Below are 25,191 nucleotides of genomic sequence, written 5' to 3' on the forward strand. Positions count from 1 at the left end.
GCTTGTTGGGTACTTTAAATGTTGTAATGATGTTTCTTTAAAAACTCTTTAACATACCTTCAATACACAATGTTAAGACGGGGCAGGAAAGAACTGATGCTGCCCATAATGGAAGTAATTCACCTCGGAAAGGGATGTTTCTTAAACTACCAACAATACAACATCTCCTCAACAGAGCCTGACTAAATACAGACCAATCTAAAATCCAAGAGTCATCTACAACAGACCAAGATGCGGTAATTTTCAATAAATATGTGTAAGAAAAATCAGTGCTTAAAAAGAAAGGTGATTTAATAATCCTCTAACTGCTGAACTCATCCTGGTTGGTATCTCACCCATCCCATTATTAATCCATACCATTTTGTTTTTTTAATCTGATCATCAACAGAATAGTATTTGAATTCTTTTTACAACAGTCTTTCAAATCACTGTAGGAATTGTGGAGGATATAACATTATCTTCTACTGGAAGCTATACCATTTTAGGCTGATATTATAGATTTTCCATTGGTAGATGTTTTGATATATGGATACAAAGGATTTCAAGAGATTTGTCAATGTAAAATTGAATTAAGCACAAATTGTTTAAATAATTGTGTGTGTACACTAAAGTGCCTTTGAAAAATAAGGCTACAGCTATGTGTGTGCTGGTGAAAATGAGAAATTCAGAGCCAGGAGCAGGTCGTGCCCTATGATCCATGGTGCGCATCGCTGCTGCCGTTGGAAATTCAGCAACTTCACCTGTCCCCCCGATGTGATGAAGACAGAGGGAGTAAGATAAATTGCTCTTCATAAAAGAGATTAGGCCAGAGCAGCAAAACTTTATTACAGCCAACAGAAGGAAAAACAAAGAACAAACTATCTAGAAAGTGAGAGGAGATATTTACTGCTGACCGTTGCTACTTTACTGACTCTGTTTTGTCTTCTGGGTGACTTTGGTGTCTCTAAACTATCACCTCTTGGATAAATAAGGTTTTATAGGAAAGGGGTTCTTGTGTTCCTGCACCGGTGACTCAGCCGACAAGTGGTTTGGATTCGGGGTTTTCCTTGTCCTGTCATCATAACCCACATTTCTTAGCGTTTTTTTTTCCCCCTGAGATTTTGACTCACAGGCTAAACACGTCTGCCGACATGGCTATAAATGGTTTAAGCTCATTACTGATTTATTAATTTACCTGAAAGAAAACACACATCAGGCTTTTACAGGATGAAAGAGAAAAAAACCACAACCACTCAACATCCAAAACAACAAAACATTGCACCCTGGATCTTACAAGCGAACTGTGACACAAACTGTGATGACCCCCTGATGGCATCGAGCACCAGGCAGAGCCCTTAGTTCTGGCATATGGATGGGAACAGCAAGTCCCGGTGGTACCCGCAGCAAACACACGAAGAAGCGGAGGTACTGAATGCATTATGCATTTTTATAAAGGATATTTCTATTTTCCCTGCCCATAGCAAGTGTCCTGGAGAATGAGTTATAGAATTGTAGAATAGGTTGAGTTGGAGGGAACCTTCAAAGCTCATCTAGTCTAATCCCCCTGCAATGAGCAGGGACATCTTCACCCAGAACAGTTTGTTACTATTTATATATAGTTTTTTATATCTATGTAATTATATAGATATAGAGTTATATAGTGCTGCATCTCCAAAGGAGGCTTCATCCCCACCTGGTGCTTGTGTAACACACCTCAAAAAAACATCAGCACACACTTAACAATTAGGAGATCCCACACATATATAGAAAGTATATGGAAAAATAAGCGCATTAGCGTAGCTGAACACAATAAAGTACTAGGGAGATAAAACATTATTTTGAAAGTGGAGGCTGAACGCATCGGAGGGAAGAGGAAAGACAAAAGTAGCAGCTCACGCCTCTGCAAAGAGACACAGAAACAGGGTTTTTCTTCTCGCCTTTCTGCTTTTTGTTTCCACATAACCCTTGTTTTCCAACTTCTATTGTGTCTTGTCTAAATGTTTTAGCTCTCCGGATCTTTAAATAAACTCCAGACACAGCCATGCAGCTATATATATATAAGTAAGAAAACCTTGATGCAGATTTAGAGACTCGCTTTATGCTGGGAAACACGGCATCCAAGTGGGAGACAACCTGATGGTGAAACGTCACCCTACGAGGTGAGTGAAACCCCATCTCACTTCATAGGAGCAGAAATTCCCAACAGGGAAAAGCTGTTCAGGGATCAACCCCTTGTGTCATAGCCTGGTGGGTTTGGAGAAAAGGTGGTCGAGCTATATGGTATGCCCTAAGAGCACAAAATACTGATTTTTCAACTGCATCAATGCCTTAGCACCTTGTTTGTGCTTTCTCTTGCTGTTTTCTCCTGTCACTATTTTGCTTTCTGAATTTTTAAGGTACGGGCCATACCTCTGCAATATCATCTGACATCTTCTTAATGCAGCTTAGATGGACACTAAAAGGAAATTCAACAGATTTAGAAGAATTATTGAGAAAATTCATGCAAAATGAAGGCAATGAGAGCAATACCTCAAAGTTACACCGTGATTTGTGCTGAGCTGGCATGATGATGCTCCAATTTCTGCTCGCTGCTGGACACAGGTTTTTCTATGCTTACTACTCATACAACTCATAGCCTAAATAAGTTTTCTGTGTAGTTTTTGTTCTTTATTGGTAGACATTTATCCCAGGGGAGATGGTTTGTTTGGCTTTTTTTCCCCCCGCTTCTAAAATCTCTCATCTACAAACTGTTTTCTGTTGTTGTCACATTACTTCATGTCCCTGTAATATAAATTACAATTTAAAAAAAGAAAAAAAAAATAAAAATCCCTCTTTGAATTTCCATTTAACTCATATTTGCTATATCTCCAAAATGAGTAAAATGTTTTTTTTAAAATAAATATTTGCCTTTAATCTATGATCACTGAACAGACGTTTGCTAAATGAAGCCAACAGACATGAGAGGATTCGTTAAGTATTTGAGTTTTCTGACACTGCAGATTGGAAGGGAACAGTGGGGGCTTTGCCAAAGACAGGACTTTGATTTTCTTTTGCCTCATACCCGCAATCTATGGAATTGAGGAGTTAATAGCAACTGTACATTAAATGCTGGACTGCTGCAGTATTAAAGAAACTGCGCCCTTTCCCACTGTACGCAGCACTCTCCGAAACACATAATATAGGTCATAGCTTAAAAATGCAAGCAACATCCTTAACTATTAAAAATTATACACAGCAATAATATTGACTGTATAACGTTTATTTCAACAATTTCTGAACAATAACAACTGGAAAACGATGGCATGGATTCATTTCAGCTTCTTAAAACCTTAAGCTTCTGAAATCAGAGTCTTCCTATTAGCATTGAATACAGCAACATTCTGATTTAGATTATTGACAGCCTGAACTAAATTAGTTAGCGTCTCATCTAGTTTCAACAGTCTGCTATTCATTGAGTCGTTCAGATGTTGGATGGATTCCATCAACATCTCCTGAACACACTTTTTTTTTCTTAAGCCAATCTGCCGCTCTCTGGTTCCTTTCTGACACTTCCATCCCGTTCTAATACAATGTTCCCTGAGCTATTGCCCCTCATTTCCACACGCTTGTTCTCCGTCATCCTCACTTTCTACTCTTATTTTGCATTTTCCTCCCATCCCCTCATCTTATATTCTGTTCCTTATCAACTCCAGTGACGTGTAACGCGCTGCAATACTGATGATTCTTTTGCTTTCGCAGTTCTTAACTGTTTCTTATGGATCACTACTGGAAGAGATGCACCGTCGTTGCCCCAAAACTGAGTTTCAGTTGCATGTGGCTTTGCACTGAATATACAAAAGTATCTCAGAAGGAGATGCTACACAACTTTGTAAAGGACATATCAAGAAATGGGGGAGACTTATTCTGAGAACTGGCAAACAGAATTCCCTCTGGGAAAAGCCTTTCTGACAAGCATAAAGACGTGTTTGTGTTTAGGTTGATGTGCGAGAATAGCAGAATGCCGTGTTTTGGGGTTTTTTTTTTCACATCCCAAACTCATTTTCATCTTTGTGGGTCACTGTTGAAAAATTACAACCCCTTTCGTGCTCTTATTTCAAAATTACGGGTCTCCAGTTCCCCATGTATCCTCCTAAGTGACATAATTTCAGCTCCCACTTACACTGTAACAGCGTTTTCCTCTGCACAGACTCGCAGAGCTCAGTGTAGGTGAAGTGGCTCAGATAACAAACTCAATACCAAGGTAGCCTCAAGTGCTACCCCATCAATGATGGCCCTGGGTATGTTCTTCATTCCCAATTTGCTACTCTTTATTCTAATTGCACATATAAATCAACTAACAGTTTTAGGCTAGCAGAGAAGACGGCAAAGTCAGTCTGTAAGCCAGATTGCAGGTGAGGAGGAAAGAAGAGGCACCAGTAACACTAACAGATTAATCCTTATATTCCACTTACCACAGAGGGAAAAGGATATTTTCACTGAAAATATTTTGATCACATAAGATGTTTTGATCTTAAGGATGTCATATGTGGCCACAGAAGCACCATCATTGAAGCATTTGGGTTGGAAAAGACCTTTAAGATCCTCGAGTCCAACCATTCCCCCACCCATGGCACTGCCCCATGTCCCTAAGAACCTCATCCCTGTGTCTGTTCAATCCCTCCAGGGATGGTGACTCCACCACTGCCCTGGGCAGCCTGTTCCAATGCCCAAAGGCTCTTTCCGGGAAGAAATCTTTCCCAATATCCAACCATGCTGCAGAACACGTCAGATTTTACAGAATTGCTTTTGCATCCCAACCCTGTCCTCTCATGACCATCCCAAGGAGCAGCGGTGGTAAGACCTGCAAAGGGAGCAGATACTTCAGTGATATCCCAGTTGATGTGCTTGTGGTTTTAGGGAAAGGGTGAACGGCTTGGGGCTACTCTAAGTTTTTCTGCCTTGGAAAGGGTCACAGTTGGCTGGAGAGGGACTGATAATTTGGGGTGCCAACTCTGCACTATATTGTGCCTTCCTTGGCTCTAGGCTAGAACTTCTCTTTAACTCTGCATACCTGGATCCTTCAGAGCCCCAAAGTAAATCTAGCTCCAAAACTGCCTGATTGAAACTACGCATATGGATCAGAGGAGGAAAACTATCAAGAACCACCGAAATAGACACACACATATTTTTAGAGCATTTCTGGATGGCTACATGAAGGTGTTAATTCCCTACATAGCGCCATTAGCAAAGAATTCATTATTCTGCCCAGTGAGTTATCCCTCTATTAAACGTTAGGAAGAATTAGCCTAATATTTACAGTCAGCTATTTGCTATGTTAAAGAGGTATTTGCCAAATCTTCAGCACCTCCACCACATGCACAAAATCATACTTTAAATGAAGTAATTCTGAATTAAACAAGTGTGCTAGTACTACTAGTGGGATTTATAGTAACCAATAACGGTCTAAGAATGTATTTCACAGATTGCTTCTTTATATTGCAAAATGAATAGAGTTTTATATCCGAAGAAACAAATCTGCACATTAAAAATCAATGTTTCTCATGATACACACTTGGTATTATTTCTGGGAATGCTACAGCTGGCATACACAGCCTAGTTAAAATATTATAATTTACTTGACTGCATGCATAGTCGATTTGCAGTCAAAACTGCCACTTACTACATGGGAGGAAAAACAATGACTTCCATGCTACTGGAAACATCAAAGGTACTTTTTGCACTACTCCCCCTCAAAGCCTCCTGGGAAAAGCCCTGACTCATAAGCTTTCCACTGGTTACTAGAGTGCTTCTTAGGTTCGAAAAAATATATATATATATATATCATATTTTGCTACAGTACCTCCACTGAAAAATCCTCAACGAGCAGAATGGATTGAAAAATTCAAGCATGACTAAAAAGTACATTCCCCACTAGTCAGTGAATTTTGCTCCCTATTTGTCACTGCCACCTTGGAGAGCGGTGAGCATTAATAATGCATGGGTGCTAGGAATGTATTAGCAACTAACCTTGCGAAGAAAATCAACTGGGGACCCAGAAGAGCTGTTAAAAAAAAAGAGAGGAGGGGGATAAGAGAAAGAAAAAAAGCAGCAAAGTCAGAGCTCTCTGGTATCCTCTTATATATTGAACAGATTTTGGGGAAAAGCGCCGGGGATGGCAGCAACTATGCATCACTGTAAACTAAGGCTGAAAGTCTCAGGAATGGGGTCGTAATTGAGTTCATTGATCACACTCAGGAGAACACCCACCCTCAGCCACCCACCCAGGTCCCCAGCACTGGACACCACAGGATAAAGGATATTTGTGCAAATCGGCACTTGGAACCAAAATGTCTTCACTAAACGTGTGTTTTTAAGGAAAAGCTTCGTTCTGCTATTATTTGTGTTTGCAGCTATTTTGCATACGCTAATGGTGATCAAGTTTTCTTGGAAATGGGTCAGAGTGCCATGTTTGCCGATTGATTTTTTGCCAGGCTAGGACAGAATAAAACCATCACCTTCACCTACTACATGTGAACCATAATGATCATGGGTTTACTACCACAGCTATTCAAACATGGGTATTTACATCATTTATTTTATAGTGACATGATAACATATGGATTTTATTCTCATTTTGAAACTCTTCAGTCCTTTTCAAATTCAAGTACCCAAAGATATCCACTACCCAATGAAAATATTCTGCTTCCTAAAATAAAACAGGATTACCATTACGCTTCTATAGTTTGAAACAATTTGTACACTAAGCTGCTATATCCTGCTGTTAGACTTGGCAGTAATGGTTTCTGGTATATATTTATGTCCTGCCATCTCCTTTTAATATATATTGTTTATATTCCAAGGCCTGTTTTCTGGTATAACAATCATTACAAGTTTTACATGGAACACAGTTGCTTTTTGTGTTATTAGCCAAAACAAATATTGTGTTTAAATCTACCTTATTGATTCACTTTCTCAATGAATGTACCCAACTTGTCAACATAATGGGGAGATAGAAAGGAATATTCGTAATGTCTGCAGAATAAAGGAAAATAACATGGTTTTCCTTTTCCTTTCTGCTGGATTTATGGAAAACAAATTGTCATCTATTTGCCTCATGAAGGAAAAATGCCCCAGAATTACACTCCTTTTCTCCTGAAATAATCAGAATGACCTGATGCTCCCAGCAAAACTATTTGCTTTGTAACTTATCAGTTATATTTTTAGCTACCCGTTGCAGACCTTCATGCAATCAATTCATTAGGCTCATTATGACTTAATGTTGCATCCCAAATCAAAAGTTCTATATATACAATTTAATCTTTGGTCATATTTTTATTAAGATGAGCCTTGAACGATCTGTATTCCTCAGCAGAAGGACTGGGCCTACTCCCTAATTAAACGCTGCGGCCTGTGGATAAGCTGGAAACCTGGCTGTGACACAATCCTCCTGCTTTTCACCTGCTTTCCTAAGACTTATCAACTAATTCATGCCGCTCTTCTAATCTTTATTTGATGCTGAAGACAAAATAAAGTTAAAAGACACCTGCTGGTAGATAGATTTTCCACTGAACATGCTTACACAGGCCTCTAGGAAAACTAGATTCTGGCATCCTAAGAGGATCACATGATTAAGATCTGAAGATTGAGAAAAGAATTGGTTCAGTACCAGTTTCCCATTCTCATTACAATTGTTCTCCTGAGAAATGAGTAATTTTTCACTATTGTTTTCCTGACACAACAGTCTTTGTTGAATTTTAGTGTGGTTTTTTTTCCCCTGTATTCCTTCCTTTATCCCTTTTCCTTTTCTTCCCACTTCTAAACCTCCCTATGTATGCCACCGTCGTTTAATTTTTGTTATGGAAATGATTAAAGTTTTATTTTGTTTGTTTCATTTATCTCCCAAGAGTTTTTTTAGGCTGATAGTCACTCTGTAAACGAATGTAAAAATGCTTTTGTCACATTAGCTTGCATGTTAACTGGCAAAATACTTGTTATTTTACTCTGATGTTACATTCACAACAGGATAACAGTTTTGATCCCGTTATGCAAAAATCTGCATTATAAATTAGAAGGCATATTTCACACTTTTTTATCTTGGGCAGATTCCTAGCGTAGTCATTAGGTGTTAGGACAGAAAAATTGAGATAAGTCAACTTCCATTAGCTCAGCTCACTTTAGATTCAGTAGGCACTAGTTAAGACCATACATGCTGGTACCTTGCTTATAAGATCTCAATTTTGGTCATGTCCAAGCAGGCTCAAGAATTTTGAGCCTGACAATCCCCATGCATAAAACTTGCTAGTGGAACATAAAATATCTCAGGCTGAAGGCACTTTTAAATTAAAAATAATAATAATGATAATAAAGATATAAAAGAAGAAAGTATTTAGCTAAACGGAGTTATAATCACCAGTTACAGTAGGATACTAGTAGTCAGGTCCTGGAAATCTCAAAAATATCGTTCAACTGCATCCTCATGTTTCTCAGTTCAAAGGCAGTTTTTCAAGAGTTTAACACTTTCTTCTTTCGCCTACTTGCATAGTTTCTACGAAAGCCTGAAATTAGTCAGATAAACATTTTATGGAATTCCATTTGTATTATTTCTAACAATATTAGCACTTTAAGGATTCTTTAATTTTGCAGGTTTGTAGACAGTTATTTTAAATTATGCAACGCAATGGTGCTAAGTTCATAAAACAGTGTCTGGTAGATCACTGTATGTTGCAGGTGACTTAATTCTGCAACTTTTCAAACATCTCCGAATGAGTACCACCTTAAGAAGATATCTAATTTGCTTCCAGAAGAGTGTTTTCTTATCAACAGATCTGGTACAATCTGATAGGTTACAACAGCAATCATCAATCAACATGACAAGCTCAAAGGGATGCTCCCGTAAGCCAGACACGCAGAAGAATGGAGCAAATTTTGGGAGGCTACGTTCAGAATGCTAATCCCCCACGCTCCATCACCGAACATCCACGCACTCCTAATCTGTACATTTCAAGGTTTTTGACCAGGTTATCCCTTGGAAACCCACATTTTGAGTTTGTGACCTCTCTCTGGCCAGGGTTTCAGTGTTTGTGGGACACAGCTGCAGAGCTCGGTACCCTCTGCCCCTCCAACAGCACCGGTCAAGTCCCCTGAGTGGAAAGGGGAGAACACCATTAATGTGATGTTTTGCCATGGGAGGGGATCTGATTTCCAGCCCTTGACACTGCATCTTGACTCTAACCCCCATACTACTGTAAAAATGTAAGATATCTTCTCCAAACATGCTTAGTTAAAATAAAATATTTTAAAAAATGAAAAAAAAAAACCCAAAAATTATCTCTCTTGAGCTCAGCTTTGTCACAATGAGCAGTAGACTCCCATGTTTGATTCCCAACTCTCTGTTTCTGCCCAGCTTCAGCCCTTTGTCCTACACACAACATTTTCAGCTCTGTATTTGCACAGTGACTGACACAATCAAGTCTTGCTGTGGGACTCAGGTTTTTAGGGTCTGTGTTAATACACATATTAAAAATTTAAATCCTTGCGTCTAAAGCAATGCAAAGAGAGGTCTCCTCCATGTTCAGGAGGATGGTTGTAAGAGCCATTCAGGCCTCAGAAAGGATTCTGTTCTATGGGGAACTTTCTTCTGGGTTGTAGGAAATCTCTCTGAAAAGATGCTCTGAGAGAAGTCAGCTCTCTACAGCATCCTGATTTTATCTTTTCAAGATTAAGCAAATGCTGCTTTCACTCCATGGCTTTCTGAGGTACCAGGCTCTGAAAGACTCACTATTCCAAGTCTGAGACAAGCCACAGAGAAAGAACTTCTAGCTTTGCTAGAAGGAATAAGTAGGAATAAGCAAGTAGGAATAAGAGGTTTTCTACAGTAGAAAAAATGTGTGTGCATGTGGTCATGGGTTGAGGGGGATGAACTTGAAGAAGGTGGAATAGGTAATTGCTAATGTACCTTTATGTACAGAGAACCACAGAAGAGTGAGTTCTTTTCCCCTCTCCGTGCATGAGTCTCCCTGCACAAGTCCAGCAGAAAAGCTCCAGATTGCCCTGTTGGGATTTATATCAGGGTTTTTTTACCCTTACTGCAGCGGCATGGCCACATGCACACACATATTTACACATTATCCAGTAAAGAAGGGAAAAATAAAACCCCAAAACTTCAAACTTTTGAAACAGCGTAACATGAACCCATTGACAAATATCCACTGTCTGTCCTGAGACAGAGTCAAAACACACAACTCTCTCTTTCTCTTGACCTTGCAAATCTTGCCATACCCATCACGAACTCCGGCCAATTTATTTTTGTAGAAATGGACTTCACAGATTACAAAAATGGTTTGCTCGAGTCATCGCCATTCCTTTGAACTCTGAGGCCATCTGAATTTGATCCCGACCAGGCTGACCATAAACCATTCTGTTTGGATAATAGAGGAAATGGAACAGTTTGTCTTGAGTAACCTTATAATAAACTGTAGCTCAGTAGTTATGAATTACAACTAAAATAGGAAAAAAACAACAACTATATGTGCCTATGTGTGTGTATACTTCAGGCATATGTGCATACATTCACATACCTACACACTACCAGGCCAGTAGAAGTAAATGAGTGAAAAGCATTTACAATGCTAGAATTATTTTCCCTTAAAAGTAACAAACTTCATCTACTTATTAATTCTATTTTTATTCTTTTAATAAAATACTGCTCATTAAGATGAGTCTGATAAATAAACTATAAATTGTCTATTCATAATTCACTATAATCAATGTTCAAAGCTATGTGGATTAGTCACAACTACTAAAGTTCCAAAATATATTTTATTTAGATTCTAAAGTTTTGCAATGTATTTTTCATAAAATATTGAAGAATGGAGTGCTATTAATATATACAACTTTACTCCAAAATTTTAGAACTTGTCTAAGCAAAATTAAAAAGATTTATTTTGGTACCATATTCAGCAAAAATAACAAAAATATTGGAATCTCAAAGAATGGAAGGAAAAAGGTGTATCTGTTGCTGTTACACAGATCTCCCTGAGGGTACCCCCACTTATTTGAGGTCTGGAGGGTTTCATAGGCTATGGGAAGAAAGAAGACTCATGCAACACATTCCCTTTGGAAGCCAGCCTAGCATAGCAAAAATACATTCTAACAGCTAAATCCAGATCTAATTTATACCTTAAAGGCATCTTTCATCTGAAATAATGTACACAGAATCAGGTCCACTGAAATACTCGAAAGTCTTGAGTTTTGCCAACATGAACTTGATGCCTAAGCCCAAGCTCTGGTCCTCAAGAGCTTGGTTGACTTGTCAGCCTGGAGCAGCTCTGGGATTGAGCCCCCACGGGGTTTGTCCCCTGGTCTCAGTGAGGTCTGGATGCTGGGCTGGACAGCCCAGAGCTGGCCTAAGCTCACCAGAGCCAAGAACCTCTGGTCTGGCCCAAGAGCTGGGACGTGCCCCTTCTCCTCTCCAGTTTGCCCAACAGCTTCACCTCTAACATCCTCCACAAAGCTCAGGCGCTACAGAAAACACATCAGATGTCTGACATCCTTTGAATCCTGCAAAATAAATCCAGAGACCCAGCAGATAAATCCTGCCCAGCAGCAAGAATGAGAGCCTGATGCTGCTTCTTCTCAGCATCTGAAATGGGCTGTGCGTCCTGACCACTTGCTGGCTGGAGGTGCCTGAATCTCCGCAGGGAATTCGAGTTGTTTGCTGCATACGTGGCTTCAGCTACATGAAGTCATGAGCTGCTGTTCAAAAAGGCAGAGAGGACCAAGGCACATGTCTAACTATTGAAAAATTACGTGCACCTCGGTTCAAGGGTTCAGGGCTCTGCACCCCGAGCGGCCGCAGGATAAGTAGAAGTGGGGTAGGACTTGCTCACTCTGTATTTCCCATCAGTTATCTGTAGACAGATCCCTTTTCAGCAGATCATTTTAGCCTTTGGGAGACCATGACTGTGCACTTACTGCACCAGGATCTCTAATGCTGGGCAGAGATCATGGTCACTTTGGTGACCACATCTTGAATTCAGTAGCGGTTCTGCCAACCATGCGTGAGAGGACACATTTCAACCCAACTATAGAGATGCCCCTTGGAGAGGAGTTGGGAGAGACCTGGCGGAGCCAGGCAAGCAACATAAACCCTTGCTGATCCTGCAAGACTAACTATCAAAAATGCTGTATGGCATCATTTGCCAAATAGAGATTTTAAGCCCTTCCAGGTCTCTAACTTGCTGCACATGAGAGGAAATTAAAAACAAAGGAAAAAACAGCCACCAAAACTGCAAAAGTGTCACGAAACAGAGACCTACAGCCCATGAGAAATTGGTACCTATTAAAGGATACAAATGTTAGCTAAAGACACAGCCAGATGCTCCCAGCTCCAAGCACTATTTCCCAGGTTTACCAGTAACCACAAGTTCCTGGAACTTGGGTCTAGCACAGGGAGATATCCAGTGGCTCCGTAACACATTGTAAAACATAGTGCATTAGTCCTTGCTTTTAGGTGACAATGGGAATAAGAAAAGTGAGTCACCAAAGCCTAGCAAGAAGAGCTGGAACAACGAAAACAGCTGTGGGTGGGTGTTTTTTTGGTAATTGTTTTCATTTTATTTTATTTTTAATAAGAAATATACTGATTTTTCCTTGCTGCCATTCATTGGCCAGCACTCAAGCCCTGGATACGCACATAACCACAAGTTTTTGAATGAAAATATACGTGAATTCAAAAGATTGCACAAAATTAACAGATGATCAATGCCTGAAAAATTTGTGCAGGGTGTGCATTATTCATTGCCTCCTCATCTGATTATTCACTAAGCAATATTAACTATTGCCCTCTTTAAAAAGGGTTCCACGATCTAATAAAGAGAGGGGGAAATATCATGTGTCTTCGGAGACAAATAGTGTACATCAAGAATTGAGGATAAGGAGGAACTAGTCAAAATGAACAAACCAGGGCATTCACAGAAATCAGGATTGGTTCCCAAATATTTAAAAAACAACAAAAAACCCCCCAAAACAGACAACAAAAAAAAAACCCACAAACAAAACCCAGAAAATTGTTTATAATGAGCCATTTAACCAGCTATTCAACAGTGATCCCAAGCAATTCTCTGATTCAGAAAATGGCAATTTAAGCAAAGAGATATTTGAAGACTGACAAAGAATATTTTGACAAGTAGTATCTGGAAAGAAGCAGAATTTAGTATAAACTTATCTAACAATATGAGAGAGTTCAGCTCTCCTGAGTTCTGGGTGCCTGAGAGTATGAACAGAGGAAAAGATCTGTTTCTGATAGAAGAAAAGGTGGTTTCTGAAGCATCCAGAAGCTGATTCTAATCCCCGCTTTAATCAAAGAGGAGCAAGTTCTTCACACTACATCTGCTCATCGCTCTGACTCCCATCATCGAAAGGATTTTCCCAGTGCCAAGAGGAGACCAAGGGGGAGGGAGGAAAAGGATTGTTTTAATTCCAAACTGAAGCCTTTTTATAAACGTCAGATATTGTAACTCTTTCCCTTTATCTCCTCAGAAACAGTTTTATTCCAAGTGTCTGCACATAACCATAATTCATATAATTCCACAAAACCTCATTCCCAGAACTATAAACAGGGTTGGGTTATTTTTTTTTAGGTTAACAGAAATAAGCCTCATGTGCCTAACAAAAAACAATATTGTTGCAATACAGCATTTGCATTTTCCTGCAGATAATACTTATCAGGTAGATAAAAACACTTTATATTTGGAAGTAACAACAAGACGTTCCTGAAGTAAAAAAGCCTATAATCTTCTATAATTCGGTACAGAAGAAAAGACATTATACCAAGGAAATTCTTGGCAAACTAGGCTATGATTAAAGGTAGTCACTGGTACTTGTGATCATTTCTTAACCTTAAGCTTTAACTCTCCTCCAAGTTTAGTTTCTGGTAACCTAGTAGTTTATGGTTAGAACATATCTTGATCGCAATCCAAAGTCTTCCTGAATCACAGAAGTGGCTCGCATTCTCCAGCACATAATTGAATTCAGATACCAGCTTTTCTGTCAAATCTCTTCAAAAATAAAATACATCATCAAAATCTAGAGACGGGACTGAGATGACCATGATGCACGTACAAAAATAACACCACAGAAGCTGCACTGTATCAAATCATTTCTCTTTAAACAGTGGTCTATTTCATTTTACAAGATTAGCAAAGGACTCATGATATTCTATATGCTTTTCCAGCATTTATAATTTCTTCTTAATTGGCCAGAAATGCATTTCCTTTCATTGACACACACCGTAACCCTTCCCTGCAAAATTATCATGACAATACACCAACACAGGCACAGAAATCCTTCCCGCTCAGAACCACGATAACGCTTCACGAAAGAATTAAACTATATTACTTGCCTGTCCTTTCCCCCGCACAAAAAAAACCACCCCAAAACAGCACTTGCTCACGACAGCTACATCAAGAGGATTTTGTACCGCTGATAAAATCGCCTTTCTGCAGGACGTCGCTGATATTAAGACATTAAGAGTTCCCCGACAGATTTCACATTGAATTCTGATACCCCCTTAGTTAACAAACAGCTATTGCATATGTTCAGTGTGTCTCCCCGTGCCAGGGAGATGGTGCGTTATAGACGCGGAATTTCTGTTCGGTTTCGCTGTCAGATGGATGACAATAGGACAAACGCTTGTAATTGAGAAAAATCTCCTGTTCAAAGCACTGAGAAGTTCATGGAACACCTAGAGGAGCTCAGATACAGACTCATTCAAAGGTAAAAACCTCCAACACCACAATACCTGCAGAAAAAATAACTGTGCTTATCTAGGATTGCTTTATTTTTAATTAATCTAGTACAGATTTCTTCACTATTTTCTACTTGTATCCAGCTAATTCGTATTGCATTTCCCAGAGCACCTCACAGAGTCAGAACAGGGTCCCTGGTACCTCCCAGCAGAGGTTCCTCCCCACAGATGGCAATTGCCATCATTTTGGTTACTCTCATATTAAAATAACTATAATAGACATATCAGAGCTACGTCACTCGCTATGCCAAGGACAATAGAAAAATATAAGAAGGTATAAAGGTCTTCTATAATATCATGTTTTTTCCTGCCCAGATGATGGAGGGAAACACCTATTTTCTGGAGGACAGGAGATGTAATTTTGTTTGTGGGAGTCAATTGAGCTTGAGTTCACAGAAGTAGCTTCTACTAAGCAAAAAAACATCATCATCATGTGCAACAGGGAAAAAAAAGATTCCACACAACACAAAGTAAAACAAATACACACCCCTCAATGAAACAAAATCCACTCAAAAAGCAACGTTTTCTTGGCTCAGGAAAGATCTTCAGCGTTAGTGGAAGGATTTGCTTTGTAAAACCTCTGGGACAGTGGAAGTTGATGCCTCCCTCCATCTGGACCTTCCCCACATGCACCCCATAGCTCGGGAAAGTGAGGCTGGCAACTAAATCTCTGTGCAATTCCAGACCTAAGCCAGGGCCACCAGAAGAGAAGTTTGATCTCACATCTCACTTGGGAGTTCATGCCCCCCAGAAGTACAGACCATCCATGAGACAGCAGGTGTCAATGTTGCCATTGCCAAAGTAACAGGCCCCAGAAAGACCCCTCTCCTCCGTGGTCTCCATAGGATGGTTTGGGTTGAAGGGACCTTCCCAGCTCCCCCAGTGCCCCCCCTGCCATGAGCAGGGACATCTGCACCAGCTCAGGTTGCTCAGAGCCCCGTCCAGCCTGGCCTGGGATGTCTCCAGGGATGGTTCAGCCACCACCTCTCTGGGTGGTATGGGAGGCTATATATCATTACATATTATAGGACCTCCCTCCCCCTTGGTCTCCTCTTGGCACTGGGAAAATCCTTTCGATGATGGGAGTCAGAGCGATGAGCAGATGTAGTGTGAAGAACCTGCTCCTCTTTAATTGAAACAGGGATTAGAATCAGCTTCTGGATGCTTCAGAAACCACCTTTTCTTCTATCAGAAACAGATCTTTTCCTCTGTTCATACTCTCAGGCACCCAGAACTCAGGAGAGCTGAACCCTCTCATATTGTTAGAGAAGTTTATACTAAATTCTACTTCTTTCCAGATACTACTTGTCAAAATATTCTTTGTCAGTCTTCAAATATCTCTTTGCTTAAATTGCCATTTTCTGAATCAGAGATGATACACATTATGGCTGATATCGCCATGCCTTATAATAAATTTAACTTGCTTAGAACTAGTTTAACTACAGTGGAAGACAAGGCATTGGATCTCCATCTCTCTGCAAAGGCTGACTTCATGAGACACCAAAAGGCTCCTCCTCTCCCATTTGCAAAACAACAAGCACAGTACAGACATGGCTGGAAATAAACAGGTACAGGAAGGCACACTTTTAGTACACTTCATCTGCTGTTAGAAAATATCACTCGAATGCAGCGGAGAAACTTGTTTCCCTTGCTTGTTGATCTGTACGAGAGGGTACAACACGTGTGAGTGAGGGAATACAAGATACAAACGTGTGTTTGAGCATGACTTGCTTGACCATCGCTTGGTGCACTTGCCTTTTCATTCCAGTCTCATAAGGGCTGAAATCCTAAAAATACATTACATTTTGTGCCTAGCTGTAAAATCCATATGCAGCTACAGCAGTAGTATTTACTGAAAGTGACAGGCAAAGTAAGTTTAATCCAACAGAGCAAACCAAAAGCAGTTGATGGGTCTGAGATAGTACCTAAGGTTGGAGGATAGGATGTGCTGGACGTCCAGCTGCAGATTAATTTCCCAGTTTTGTTGTGCTTTGTCTGAATGGTGACCTCCGGGACACTGCAATTTTGAGGAGCACATCAGCCTTTGATGCACCACAGCTTTTGGCTCATCCCCAGCTGGTGGCTGCTGGAATTATTCAACACACTACAACTGGCATATATAAAACATTTTGCATCAGCTCTGCTTCCAATGCATCGCATTAAAGGCAATTTCTGCACCCAAAGGAAGGAGTAGCGACCACCTAAACGTCTGCATCTGAACACTTTGTTATGAATCAAGGCATTTCCAGCACTGGTAACAAAAACCCTCTCATTTCTCTTGGAGCGCTTTTACACTCGATATAAGGTACCAATATGAAGCATCAATACAAAATATCTCTATAACAAAACAAATTTCCCACCCAGCACCTTTTTTTTGGGCAAAACTCCCCCGTGACTTCACCCGCCCTAGAGAGGACCACATTGTACCCACCAGCCCCTAATTCCTTGCTGTGTGTAATTGCTTCTCAAGTTCCCATAGCAAACCTCTCCAGAGCACAGCTTTTCTCACTGTATCTGATGCTTCTCCAGCTCTTTCATTTCTGTAAAATAACAAATCTACAGTAGATGCCGAATTTTCCCTTTAGTCTAAAGAAAATGCACCCTTGCCTGTTGCTGCTGCCGTACGAGATAACACACTCCGTACCTACAGTATGGTACCGTTAGCCGTATAAATAGTAATTTACACACAACTCACACACTTTTTTGGGTTTTTTTGTATTTCTGGGAGCAATGCGGAGGCGACAGGAACAAATTGCTGGAGACAGAGATGGGAGAATCCCACCCTGTCAGAAGATGAATGAGCTGAGCTTGCATGATGTGAACCATGGCTGACAGAAGCGAGGGGGAATCAAAGAGTGAGCAACTTTTGACAACACACGCTTCACAGCTCTGACCACTGAGGATCTACATGATTATCTCCAGACAAAATAACTGTGAGTAAAAGGCTTACATACACTTAAATTAAACACAGCAGGGTTTTAGTAATCTCTGTTTGCATTTTACTTTCTGTTAAGAAGGAAATTGCTTGGACTTGGAACATTTCATTTAATGGCATTTTTAGTTACCTTTTGTACTTCTAATGCCATAGTCTAAATTCACCCCAAATTACCCAGGAAAGCAAAAGAAACTTTTGTCCTTTATTTTTAATTGCTGTAGCTTCCTTACCAATTTTACTAAATTAAATGTGTTTTAAAACATCACCGTATTTGAAACCTAATTATCCCAATCTCTGGATGAAGAATAGCTAACAATACAAACCCCATTTATGTAATTTATTTTGCAAAGGAAAATAAATGGAATGCAGTTGCAGTAATGATACACACGCTTGCGATTCCCCCCTGTTTTCTCTCTTCCCCACAACAACTTAGGGGAGCTGCATCTTCTTTTGTACAAATGCTTTGAAAGTAGCTCTGCTGTGGCATTTGTTGTATCTCTGTACCGCTCTTAGAACGAGGGAAACTCTGCATAATGTCATGTTCTCTCTAAGTGGCATGAAGGGCTTTTGTTTGGTGTGGTGGGCTGGGGTTTTTAGTTGTTTTTCTTTTTGTTTCTTATTCTCGTCGGTCATGAATGAGGATTATGGCCTGTCGCTCACAATAAGTCGTGAATGAAGATCATGGCTGGTAATTGTAATGTGTAAAATAAAAAGGGAGGGAGACGCGGGGTTGGGATGCACTCAAATCACTATTCAGCTCACCCCAGCAGAGCGGAGTTTAATCTTTTTAGACCACCTAGTCCTGAGAACTTAAGTTTCGTTTTTTGTTGGATAAGCCACCATTTACTCACTGCATTTATCAATTACTTGCTGACTTCCTGGTACTTCCAGCTGTATTAAGTTCTATCCCAGGAAAGAAAATTGTTCCCAACTGACAACCCCAACAGCTAAAAGCCAGAAAACAAGCAATCCTCCCCCAAAAAAACAAATAAAACACGGAGCAAAAAGTTATTACGAGTGGGCGCTAGAGGAAGTGAAGAAAATCACTGTCATTTTCCATAGCAGAGTTTTTAATCGGCGAATAGAACTTTGCTGAGATCTTCTATAAAGTTTACAAAAAACTCAGAAATTAATTTGAAAAACAAATGGCTGTTTAAAAAGAAAAGAGATTTGTTTAAAAAAATAATAGCATTGATATTATGAATATAGTTCATATTCAAACTCATCTGCTAGGAAGGTGCCTTCAAGCCTGTTCGCCGCGAGTAAACACTGGGACATGTGGTCAAACGATCCAAAATACTTGTTGGAGATTAATTCTACAAATATGTCTTGGAAATTCATTGTGCTGTTTTCTGCGGGGTCACGTTATTTGCTTTCTGCAAGTGTTGGGATGAGCCCTGACTGGTTTATTCATACAAATATTTGCAAGACCTTTTAAGTTTGGCCCAAATGTTTATTTGTTCAAAAATTTATACGAGGAAGGACTTTGTTATTCTTTATCCACTTGCCATCCTCGTTATTCCCAGTTTTAAAACCAGACAAATATCCAGGACGGGAATGGATACAATACCCATCTGATTTAGATGACAAATTGTGTAGTATAAACAATGACTGGTCGAAATGATCAGTGCGTGAATAAATCCAACACTTGTTTGTATAAACTACCCAGTAAATATTTAAAAATAACAAATACACCCCTAGAAATCAGAATAGCTGTGTGAGCAAATCGCAAGGAAGAAAGAACACACAATTAGTGCCATTTTTTATTTGTGATAAATAATTTAACCACCTGTGCTTTAAACCTTCAAATACAAAAATGAAACTCAACCATGTCTGTATATCCCTTCCAGCTCAACTGGCTATAAGCCACTCTTGTAGCTAAGGATACTTCTGTGAGATTCTTTAAAAGATTATTAAGGTATTTCTTAAATTAAGTATTTCACACAACTATTTATAATTGCTCTTGGAAAGCCTCAAACTCTGGGTTTTCTTTTCTTTTTCTATTTTCCAGACATGTTTCCATCCTTGTGCACACATACTACTATGTTAACCTTGGTTCTTTCTACTTGCTTAGATTCCTGCATTGATTTTATCCTACAAGATCATGAAAATGCGAGTCTACTACTTTTTTTTTCCAAGGGGAAAGAAACAGCATTAAAATATTTAACGCATATGGCCAGTAGATAGAAGGAAAATAAACATTTCAATTGTGAGGTCTTCCAGCTTTCTTGGTGTCCCTTTATAGTCTTGAGCAGAAATATCACCATCTACTTTATGTGACATAAGTAATAACGGTAACAAAAATGTAATTTTAAAAATACTTTGCCCATTGGCTTGGAAATATTTATTTATGCAGCACTGAGAAGAGCTGAAGCTGAAAATGCCCTTTCAGGTTTACAGACATTTAGGCACATTATTAGGAGCTGTGGCACACCAACACGCCGGTATCACCCAATTTCATTACTACCTGATTAATTAACCTGTTTAAAGTGTGAAAGTTGGCGCCTTGTCATTAGAATCCATGGGAATAACTAACGAGAAACTATGAAATAATGTGTTCCTCAATTAAAAAAAACCTGAAGAGGTTTTATCTCATTATTCTTCTCTCCTGTTATCACCTATGCAAAGCCAAGAAGATTTTGTAAAAGTTACTGGCTAACAAAGAATATGCTATGTAACATCTTAGGAAACACTTGACAGATCTGTAATAAAACCTGGTGTTATCCAACACCAATAGGCAGCCAAGAAGTTTTCAGAGAAATGCATTCTAGTAGGTTGCAAGAATGTGAATAAGAGTCCTCTCATTTAATAGGATTTATTTGTTACTCTTTTTTAGCATAGCAAGAGGTCAAAAAGACATGCTTGAGCTATTAACCAAGACTAAATTACATGATAAATATGGACCTTTTCTATTAACAAGTTACCTACAAATATGTAATAATTCTTATCAATGTGCTCACTTAGGATTAACAGTTTGTGGAAAAAGGAACCTTGACTTTAGAAAATGCTTCTTATGAGCGTGGGTTATTCATTTTCATTACTTTTCCTGTACTTGTCACTATAGTAAATTTTCATGTTAATTTACAGGTAAAGGAGTAGGTTCAGGAAGATGTTCAGGGAAGCTTCAAGCATCTTGATATCACTTGAGATGTACTGGCCTAAAGGTTGAGTTCTCCATACAACTCCTCAAAAAAAACAAGTATTAAATAGTGGAAAAGACACTGGAATACTCTGCATCCAGTGTAGCTTAGCTGAATATATACATATATATATGGAAAATGAATTATTTCATGGTGAATCGTAGTTTCTAAGCACAAGGGAAGACACTTTGGGGATTTGGATGCTAAAACTATCTATAGATATCCAAGAGGCTGACAACAGGATGGGTGAGGTTGTTCCCCCAAATAGCAGATGGACATTCATTGAGATAAATTAAGAGAACAGTTCTAAAGATTAAACTTGTCACATTAGGAGGTAATGGGAGAAAAAGTAAGAAATCTCGGTGGCTGGCTTTTTTTCCCAAGGGGAGCTGTGGAGAGAACGAGAATCAGAGAAAAGAAGGGAAGGTGGTGGGTATGGTCATGAGTATTTAAAGCTGTGATTGAAAACTGCAGGTTTAAGAAAAGACTCGACCCTAAAATCACTGCGAAAGAGCAGCAAACATTTTTGGATGTTGCCTGGACAGGATGGCTTTTCAAGCTCAGGCTGGATAACTCCGAGCAACCTGATGTGGGTGAAGATGTCCCTGCTCATGGCAGGGGTTGGACTAGGTGGGCTTTGAAGGTCTCTTTAACCCAAACTATTCTATGATTCTACAATTTGTGGAAGGAAAACAAGAGAGGAATACAAGACAATCCTCCTATTTTGAATTCACATGTCTTGTGGGTGTCAGTAGGTGTCATTTTTGAGAAGAAACTCAGGAATGGCGTGGTGGACCTTGAGACAAGATCACATCTGCTGGCTCTCCTCCCTCTATCCCTGGACACTTGGACACTCTCCTGGTGAGACCTTTGGTGTGGCATGGGGACAGAGCTCTGGGCCACCCTGCAAACCCCTGCACCCCACTGGAAGACCCTGCCCAGCTCTGGTCACACTGCTTCCTCGTAGCCTCTGAGTAGAAACCAAAAGCAAAGAGAAGAGCCAAAACAGTTTCCTGATAATCTGTTCCAAAAATAAGCAGATGCTCTCCCGTGATTGGAAACAGAAAGAGGAAATGAGGTAACTGAAAAGTTGCCTACATCTTCAGATTTTATTACTGCTTTGGTGGTAGCCAGTGGTGACAGGTGACACATGACTTCCCCCCACCAAAACAAAAAAAATCCTTACTTGTGTTTGTTTCAGTTGCTGTTGTGGTTTATGGCTGGGGTACCACAAAGCCCTTCTGCCCCACAGAGATTTAATCAGAATTTAAAATCCAGTTGGACGCTGGGCTGCTTAAACCTCTTGATAAAATTGGCATTTAGATAGAACATAAGGGAGATGTAGGCTTGTCCCAATCGCTGTTTTTGTGATATGTATAACAGGCCTTCACTATGGCAATAGGCTTGTTTTCCCTCGGAAAATGAAGCGTTTCCCCTTTTCTGGTCTTCTCTGATGGGAAGGAAACTTCCCCAAAGTGCAGAGACACATGCCCGGGGGGTGATGCTCTGGGCACGCACCATCCTGCTGCTGTCACCCATGGGCAGAGACAGGGGCTGAGCTAAATTAAACACTAAACTGGTTCTATATCAATGCAAAGATCTGTTTTGTTTCAGGAAGGCAGCAACTGAACGCAAGGTTTTTGGTTTTATAAAGCACAAAAAGAAGGGTTTCTTTACTCGTTCTTTCTATATAAGCAGCCTCTACTGAAAGGAATCACTTCCCATATTCCTCATGATATAGACAGCAGAGACTTCTAATTGAAACACAAAAAAGCACCACGCAACCTTGTTTGCTTTGCAGCAAGCGATCAGGGAAGAAAGAAAAGCTGCCAAAGGATCTTGTTTTCCCAGTGTAACTCTCCTTGATCCAAAGAGAGAGCGACACCCAAAAGGCAGAGAAAAAAATCCATATATCGCCAACATTTTAGCTCTCCCCTTACGCACACTAATGCACTCACACTCTTACATGCACGCGCACGTATGTACATAATTGATGAAGTTGGAAATTTTGTTTCTGAAAACCAGCTTTAGATGATCTTATTTATTTATTAGTACTACTGTTCAATTTATATTTTGGCTTGCTATTTATTATGCAAAATAACCTGCTCATATTTTATTCAGCAGAGCATTTGATTAGTGTAAAGCTTTATTTGCTGGCCTGCGTAACAGCATTCTGTCTAGTCTGCAGGCAATATAAGATATTCCAGATCATTCATAATTCTGACTGACTCCAGAAAACTGTTAAAAGGCTGAAACTCCCTGCGTATAGATGGCAGCAGGACCTTCTGTTATACCGAGTTATGAGTTCATTTTGCCTTTGATGGAATGAATTTCTACTTTTAACAGTAAATAAGCAGTAAATAAACTTGCTGCAGGTATTACAGGATCTCGTGAAAAAGATGTTTCTTCGCTTTGGTGTCCAGTCTCTGAGGTCTCCTGGCCAGCACATCCATGTTTCTATTTTTAAGAGCTATCTGCAGTGTTTTTGTAAGATCGTTTTAATCTAACATCATTGCATTTTATTAGTTTTCAGATATTAGATATATGTTCTTTTTTTTTAATCAAGGTTCATATAAAGTACTTTAGAACTTGTCTACATGAAAGGTGCTACATAAAATAAATGTTTCTGGTGTGCTCCAACAAGCTAAGTCACCAAGCAAGACCAGATGGCTTCAAAAGATGCCTCTAGCTATCTGTTTAGAGAGAATTTAAAACATTTTCATTTTAAATACATTATATATATATATATATATATATATATATATATGAAAACTACAGAGTTTAGAATAGATAATGAACATTAAAGGGGGGAAAACAGTCTAGGAAGGCAAGTCCAGGAAGCCACAAATAAACTTGATGCGTTTACTTTAAATAACAAATTATGAGCTAGATTCACGAGGAAATTATTTGCTCCAGTATCTAAATGGAGGAAACATAATTGGAATAGTTTAAAGGAAAAGGTCCAGGCTCATCTTCCCTGACAAAAAGACCCGGAATGAGAAAAGTCTCAGTTCTTATGTTCCACCCTCAGGCAGCCAAGCTCGTCTTTAGGGCAATATTGTGTGTGGCCCCCGGTGGGGTGAGGAGAACCACGGCCCCAGAAAGAGGGAAAACTTGCTGTTTTCCCCAAAATGCTTTGGCTGGGAAGCAACACGGCACAAAAGGACCCTGTAGACAATCTGAGAGAAATACACGTCTCCGTAAAGATCCTTCTTAAATAAAAAATAATAATAATAAAAAACACTAAACAACCAACAAATATGAATAAAATACATCTCTTCTCGGGGCAAGGGAAAGCTGTCTCAGCAGCATCACTTTTAAAATGGATAAAAGCCCTTCTCGGAGCTGAAGACAAATCAGTGGCACCAGCTCTAACAAAGAGAGAAACCTCACTCAGGGCTAAGAGACAGCAGGAGTGGTAGGAGTACCAGCTGGAACAGAGATGCACATCAAAGAAATGAGAGCCCTATGGCTGAAGAAATTACATGGATACTATAAACTAATCATTTTAAATATTAAAAAACCCCTTCTCGGGCTAAAGAAAAGACACACGTTGTAAGCAGCCAGCCCAAGGTTAGCGAGCACCAGTCCCTCAGATCCAGAGACCTTTACCTTGATGCTTCCTGGGTAACCAAGTGAATTGTTTAATCCCTACTGGTTAAAGACATAGCTTGCTACATGTTTGGGGGGGGTTGTCCTTTTTTTCCCCATTTAAAAAATATAAATAATCTATTTTTTCTCCCCGTGCTCTTTAGTTTCTGCTAAAATACATTCGTTAATCACCCAAAGTTGCACAAAAGCTTCTGTTCCATCACAAGGAGCCCGTGTTTCACCCTACCCTGGTGCAACAGCTTGTTTTTCAGCCTGTCTCTGGCTTTTCCCTTGCCCTAGACAGAGTTAAATCTAAGGTCTAATTTTCTTCACCAGCAGAATGTATCTCATTTGCTATCAGTGCATGCAGTATACTTTTTGTCAACATGGTAATTCAAGGAGAAAGTCAGGCTCTCTTTGTTATCAGATTTACAATGGTTTCTTAAAAAGACAGCTTGTGTATACCTCCTGCCTCACTAGAATACTTGCTTGCTTGGTTCCTAACAATGGCTCATTAAATTCAGTCAAACTAGTATGAAACTTACCTTCAAACAGTTTCACTTGCTGAACCCCATTCTCAAAGGATTTTCTAATCTGCAATTTCTATTTTAGACTTTGAGCAGGAAATTGGAGAGAAAAGAGCACACGGCACTTTCTGCTAAAACACCCAGACCAAACAAAACTTGACGATACCGTTTCAGAAGCGGAATAGATTTGTGTCACTCCTGTTTTGAAGGCAATCATGCTCACAACATTTATGC

Source organism: Nesoenas mayeri (assembly GCF_963082525.1).
Source record: "Nesoenas mayeri genome assembly, chromosome: 6".
Lineage (NCBI taxonomy): Eukaryota > Metazoa > Chordata > Aves > Columbiformes > Columbidae > Nesoenas > Nesoenas mayeri.